Source organism: Acomys minous (assembly GCF_964271855.1).
Source record: "Acomys minous genome assembly, chromosome: 7".
Taxonomy (NCBI): domain Eukaryota; kingdom Metazoa; phylum Chordata; class Mammalia; order Rodentia; family Muridae; genus Acomys; species Acomys minous.
In genome coordinates, this window is record NC_140488.1 from 18,866,110 (window position 1) to 18,873,707 (window position 7,598).

The following is a 7,598-nucleotide window of genomic DNA, read 5'->3' on the forward strand; positions in this document are numbered from 1 at the left end:
CGAACACATGCCCCATTATGAGTTCTTTTCAACACAGCATCCAGAATTGATTTTGCTAAACTGAGAGGCCAAAATCATATCACATGTCTGTTTGAAACTTCAAAGCCAGAGCCAAAGTCTTTCCAGTGAGGCTCTCTGTAATCGAGCTGCATTTGATTGCCTTTCTGGCCTTACTTACTTCAAGCAACCCTGGCCCTTCTCTTGTTCTTTCTCCAACTTACTGTGAAGCCTTAGGGACTTGGTTGCAACTATTTTCTCCACCTGCATCCGTCTTCCCTTACACGCTTCTGTGACTCCATCCATCTCTTACATGAGCGCATTATTTGAAACTGCTCCCCAAACACCTAGCATCCACTATAGTCCACCCTGTTTGTATTTTATTTTATTTAACTGCTTTCTTTTCTTTATTTTCACTTATTGTCATTGTGCAAATTATTGCTTCTAGTTAATTGTCTTGCTTAATGTCTGTACTCTCCTCACTAAAGTGTGTGTATCCATTACAGAACGCATGTGAGGGTATCCTGGTACATGGAGGATGATGTGGAGATGGCAATGAAAAACAAGAAGGACCTTGATGTATTCGTGTACAGAGCTGGGTTGGAAAAGGGAATAGTCACCATTTAAGAAGGCAATCAGGTAAAGGGGTTGAGTTTTAGAGGGGAGGAAGATTTCAGAGAATAGAATAGGATTATAGAGAAGGAGTTTGTGGAGGAAAGCTGTAATGTCCGCCCTCATTAAAGTGTCAGCTACTCCAGGGAAGGGGGTTATCTTATGTTCCATTCATTCTTCATCCCCGGGGGCCTAGGAGGATACAAGACAGATACTTAGTAAGTGCTTCAAAAAGAAGTACAGAGAAAATAAAGGATGTTTAAGTGTAAAGGCTCTCTGTGATGAGAGCTCCATCTGTTTCGTCTCTATGGGAAATTTTGAACTAAATTAGTTGACTGAATCAAGACTGTATCTTGTCATAGAAATTATAAGATTGCTATCAAAGCAACAGTTCTCTAACTGCAACATAGAATCCTAGATTGGATCTTGGGACATAGAAAAGTCATCAGTGAAAAACCCGACAAAATTCTAATAAAAGTCCGTCTTAGTCATAGTAGTAAACCAGTACTGTTTCTTGTGACAAATGTACCATGGCAACCTAAAATGCTAACATTAGGAAGAAATGAGAACTTTCTATATTATCTTTCACATTTTCTGAAACTGAAAAACTCTTGAAAGGGGTGTGTGTGTGTGTGTCTGTCTGTGTCTGTGTGTGTCTGTGTGCGCGCGCACGTGGGTGCACACGCGTGAGCACAACGGCCCTACAAGATATTCTGATTCTTATTCTTAGAACCCTGGAACATGTTCTGTTACATAGAAAAAAAAGTGTAGTTACAGTTAAAATTAAGGTTTTTAGTAAACTGACCTTTCAACGGTGGGGGGGGGCAGTTTAGTTTGAATTACATGGATAAGTCAAGTGTAATCCCTGAGACTCCAAATATAGAAGCAGAAATGAGAAGTGTGGTTTGACAATGAAAGAATTGTTAAAATATGACATCCTGATGCCTTTGATGACGGCAGAAAGATTCAAAGCATGCAGAAGGTAAAAATATTCAAACAAAGCTGAAAGGCTGGGCCTTGGTTGGGAGCCGCTTGCCTAGGATGTGTGAAGTGCCAAGTAAACCCAGCACTGGGAGCGGCAAACTGGAGGATCAGAGGTTCTTGTCAACACTCAGCTACATTTTCAGTTTGAGTGCAGTGTCTTGGAAAATCCACACTCTCCAATGAAAATTTCATAAGGGCAGTTTTCCCTTAGAGTTGCTAAAGAGGAGTAACCATAACAGAGCTGTAATGTGTGCTTCGTGAGTCTTGGAACTTGTGTTCTACTGTGGCAAGACTAAGAGAGGAAAGATGGAACTTCCGGTGGAGAGTGATGGTTCAGAAAAGTAGACGTTATTCCATTTTGTGGAGGAAAATACTGAGCCTCATACAGACTACTATCATAGAGCTATGACCCATACCGACTTCCAATTCCTCATCCTCTGCCTCGCTGTTCACCTCACGCCTCCGTGCTTAGCATCAGAGACAGCCACACAAAGCCTTATTAAGCTCATAAGATGGCCACACTAATATATGTTTGTTAAGTTCTGAAACTAACTTTTGAAAACCAAAAGTGAGCACGGGGTCACTTTTTAATTCAGAGTTACAAAACAAAAAAACAAAAAAAAAAACCCTGGGTCTTAAAAAGACACATTCAAACACCTTTGTGATACATATGCACCGCTTCATTGTTGTGTTCCAAAACCAGCAAATGAAATGTCATACACTTCTATAGGTCGTGTCTGTTTATGTGCATGACTCACGCTTTAGGCATATCAGACTTAATTAAGAAAAAGAAACAGGTAGATGGAGACTTCTGTGGAGGAGCTAAAATAATGTTGGGTCATTTTCCAAGCCTTTCAAGATTGTGGGCCGCATTGGGCTGCGTGATGTCTAATTTGACTTCAAAGCGACGGATCCCGACACATCCAAGGCACTGCTCGTCCCTGGCCTTGTCACGATTGTTTTCAGCTCACAAAAGATCATTGCTTTCACGGAGAAATAACGAAATTGCCCAAGCCTCAAAGCAAAGTTTTCTACTTCATTTTGCTTATTCTCTTTCTCCTACTTTTCGGCTTTTCTCCGGTGCTGTGGTGTTCTACCTCCACTTAGAATACAGGCGTATGTGTGCTTAGAATTGACAAAGGACTCCTCGGCACTTTTACTTTACTAATCTCAAAAGCCTTTTGATATTGCTGTTTCCATTCTATAGACAAGGAATGCCAAGTTCAGACAGTTGGAGCTAGGACACAAATCTGAGCAAGTCCAGAGTCCAAGTTCAGTGTTATGCCCACCAACACTGCTGCTTCAGCCCCCAATCTAGAGCCACACTGTACTGAGAGCTCAGGTGGAGAAGAAGTCACATTAGGAGATGTTATCCTCAAGGAGAAAATCTTGGAGCAATCATTGCTACTGCTGTGCCCATAGAAGTCAGGATAAAAAGATAATGCTTATGGGGTCTGGAGATGTACTTATATCTCTGGAGGATAGCAGGTGAAGAAGGGTGAGAAAGCCAAGTGGATGATGCTTTCTGAGACTTGTAAAAAATGAGCATGGACCGTTCCTCAAGTCCCCATGCTGAGGTCAGTTAGTCCTGCTACTGCTGAGCGTGTCCCATACTTTCTGAGCTAGTTCAATTCAACTGCCTCAAATTTACTCCCATCTTCATTTCTCCCTCCTCCCACTCAATGAAACAATGTCATTCTGACACAATTTAATCACCATCTGTCTGGCAGCAGGAAGTGCAACATTCCTAGACCTTATTGCATATTACAAATAGATATCAACCTGCATTCCATGCTAATGCATTTTAGTAAGGTTTGCTCACTTGACTGAGATGCCTCTTCTTTAACTTAACAAGGGCTTGTAGCATTGAAGTCATGCTATGATCTGCTTGAGTGCTTGGGGATTATTATCTCTTAATAATTTTTTTTTTTTTTTTTTTTTTTTAGTTTTTCGAGACAGGGTTTCTCTGTGTAGCCTTGGCTGTCCCGGACCCACTTTGTAGACTAGGCTGGCCTCGAACTCACAGCGATCCGCCTACCTCTGCCTCCCGAGTGCTGGGATTAAAGGCGTGTGCCACCACGCCCGGCTTAATAATTTTTCTTTAGTGGAGAAGATAATGGTTCAGTGGGTAAGAATTCTTGCTACACAAGCATCAGTACCTGTGTTCAAGTCCACAGCACCTCTAGAAAAAGCCCGGCATGGACACACACATGCCTGTGTCTATAAAGCTGTGAGAAGCAGAGACAGGAAGATTGCTGGGTCTTGCTGGCCACCAGTATAGCTTTTGGCTCACTGAGAGACCTTGTCTCAAGGAATGTAGCAGAAAGTGATAGTGAAGGATGCCTGATATCTTCTTTTAGCCTCCACACCCCCCTCACCCACACTGATGATAATAATAATAATAATAATAATAATAATAATAATAATAATAACCTTAATAATGTTTCTTTTATTTCATACCACTATGCCCAAATTTGTGGATTCATTTAGGAGGTTATGTTCTTCTTGGTGATATATGTAAACACGTAAAAAGGAAAACTCAGGATTATTTCTGACAGCATTTCCTATGGGCTATTTATTCCAGTGGTGATGCAAAGGTTCGCTGCACTGCAGTCATGAAGTGTTCTCCTCACTCTTCTGTATTCGCTTGTCTCTTCTTTTCATCCTAACCATTTGTATTGCGCATTTGAGGTTCTAACATTGAGAACTATAGCCTACATACGAACTACATAGTTCAATAGTTACTTTCATATGGACTCTAATCTATGTGTATGTGAGAAAGTGACAAGGACATTATGGAAAGGAGAAGGATCTTAAGGAGAGATTGGTAGGGAACAAAAATATATAATGGAATACATGTAACATGAAAGGAAAAAAATCCCAAATAAACCAAGATAGGCTATTGAGGGTTAGGATGAGGGCTGGCTGAAGGCGAGCATAAAAGCGGGAGCATGAAGTAGAGAGAAGTGCCAACAAGAACAAGGTATGCAAAAAATCCATAATGAAACCATTATTTAATGCACTATTTTTTAATATTTTAATTTCTAAAGGGCTATTTCAGTTGTCACTAGTTTGGACCTCAAGCAATTACAAACACTTGGAACATAGCAGTGTAAAAACAATAAGGAAACAAACAAACAAAAAAACCATGTGTGAGCATTGCCACCAACAAGTCTGCTTATTGATCAGGACAGAAGCCAGCTATGAATATTAGTTTTACAAGTGTGATGATCAGTTTTATATGTCAGCTTGGCAGACAACGACGTTGTTCTATAAAACACTAATATAGATGTTCCTATCACTTGTACATGTGACTAATATCTATAATTAATTGATTTTTAAGAACATTACTGCCAATCAACACATTTGGACCTTATCCAGTTAATTGAAAGTCCTTATCAGCTAAATTGAATTTTTCATAATGAAGAAAATAATTATACCCCTGTCCAAGAGTTTCCAGTTTCTGCTCTTCCTTATAAATTGACCTATAGACTTTAGAGTTTCATAGCTAACGTCCATAGTAGTGTAAACCAATTCAGATGTTTGGTGTGTGTGTGTGTGTGTGTGTGTGTGTGTGTGTGTGTGTGTGTGTGTGTGTGTCCCATTCAACAATACATTTTAAAAAGTCTAAAGGACTAAGGAAGAATTTGTTTGCTTTAAAATTCCCTTTGGGTACACTGGTAAAAAGATAGTTTATATTAAATAAAAACCCATGTCAGAAACTTGGAACTCATTCCAAGCTTTGGAAGGCAAATAAATTACTTTGTTCTTTAGTCTAAGACAAAGGATATACCATTGAAGGATTGTATGCAGTGGCATACTGTGATCAGATTTGTGTTTCAAAATGATCACACTGATTGTTGGATGGATACCAAACTTGAAGGAGATTAAAATGGAAATGGAGAGACCAGTTAGGAAACTTCCAATGAGCCCAGCCAAGTGAGAGCAGACTGGGTCTGAGACTTGGGTTGTGACAGTGACACTAGAGAGGAATGGATAGCCTGCCTCCATTTTACAGATTGAAGGGTTGCTGAGACTTCATGGTGTGCTTGATGTGAGGATCAGGACTGGGATGCTTCAATGATGACTCTTGGGTTTCTGACTCTGGGAACAAGATAGATGGACATGTCATCAGCTGAGACAGAGAAGGCTGAACAGGAGCCATGTCTGGGTGAAGAGGATGCTGGGGTTCTTTTAAGAACATGTCATTGAAATGTCTGTGAACCCTCAAACAGGAGGCGTCAAGCTGGCAGCTAGATGTATAAGTCCAAATTTCAGAGCAGAGTTCTGATCTGAGGATACAGATGTGTAAGTCATCTCTCAAGGAGTGGTAATTGAAGCAGAGGCTGTAAATGAAATCATGAAGGAGACAGTGTGCAGCGAGAATGGATGCGTATTGAAAGATTGAGCACTGAAGAACTGCAATATTTCATGACTGGGTAAGTGTACTTGCTCAAGATAGAAGTTCAATAAATGTTTGTTGAACTGCTTTATAAAAAAAATGGCTCAATGTACCTGTTGTTGTTGCCTGGTCCCATAAAGCTCCCAAGTGCATGTCCTTAAGTACTGCAATGGATTCTTGAAATATCTCCCATCCTGTTGGCATCCATCCAGTCTTTCTCACAGAGGCTGGGAGATTGCTGCCAAGTGGTACTGAGCTTCATTCATGCTGAACCTGTTTCTCACCTGTTTACTTCTTCACCGCAGACTTAATCCACACAGGCTAGTTTACTCATTCCCTTTCAGGACTCTTGAGATTATATGTGTAGGTTCTTCTTTTTTTCAGCCTCATATACACCTTTTTCTAGTGCCTTTTAAAAATTTTTATTTAAACACCTTATTCAGATTACATCCTGATTGTTACCCCCTCACTTGTATCCTCCTGTTCCTTCCTCTCTCCCTCTTTCATCCTATTTCCCTCCCCTAGGCCTGTGACAGTAGGGGACCTCCTCCCTCACCATATAATCACAGCCTATCAGGTCTCATCCTGATAGCCTGCTTATCCTTCCTCTGAGTGCCACCAGGCCTCCCCATCAAAGGGAAGTGGTCAAATATGGAGGACCAGAGTTCATGTCAGAGTCAGTCCCTGCTCCCCTCACAACTGTGGAGAATGTGCTGCCCATTGCCTAGATCTAAATAGGGGGCCTAGGTTTACTGCATGCATTGTCCTTGGTTGGTACAGTAGTTTGTGCAGGCCACCCTGGGTCCAGATCCGCCAGCCATAATGGTCTTCTTGTGGGGCTCCTGAACCATCTGGGTCCTTCCATCCCCCCATTCGCCCATACCTCTCTTGCCTAGAGTCCAATATCAAGTCCCAGCATCCATCCCAATCCCCCACTGAGTGAAGACTCTTCAAGGACATGCCTGTTAGGCTAGTGGACAATTATAAGTGAGCATATACCATGTGTATCTTTCTGGGTCTGGGTTAACTCACTCAAGATGATCATTTCTAGTTCCATCCATTTGCCTGCAAATTTCAAGATTTCCTTGTTTTTATTAGCTGAATAGTATTCCATAGTGTAAATGTACCACAGTTTCTTTATCCATTCTTCAACTGAGGGATATCTAGGTTGTTTCCAGATTCTGGCTATAATGAATAAGGCTGCTATGAACATATTTGAGCAAATCTCCTTGTTGTGTGCTGGAGCATCTTCTAGGTATATTCCAAGGAGTGGAATAGCTGGGTCTTGAGGAAGCCCTATTCCCATTTTTCTGAGAAAGCGCCAGATTGATTTCCAAAGTGGTTGTACAAGTTTGCACTCCCAAGAGCAATGAAAGAGTGTTCCCTTTTCTCACATCGTCACCAGCATATGCTGTCACTTGAGTTTTTGATCTTAGCCATTCTGGTGGGTGTAAGACGGAATCTCAGAGTCATTTTGATTTGCATTTCTCTGATGACTAAGGAAGTTGATCATTTCTTTAAGTGTTTCTCAGCTATTCAATATTCCTCTGTTGAGAATCCTCTGTTTAGCTATTAACACCATGTTAGGATTTTTTTCTTTTTT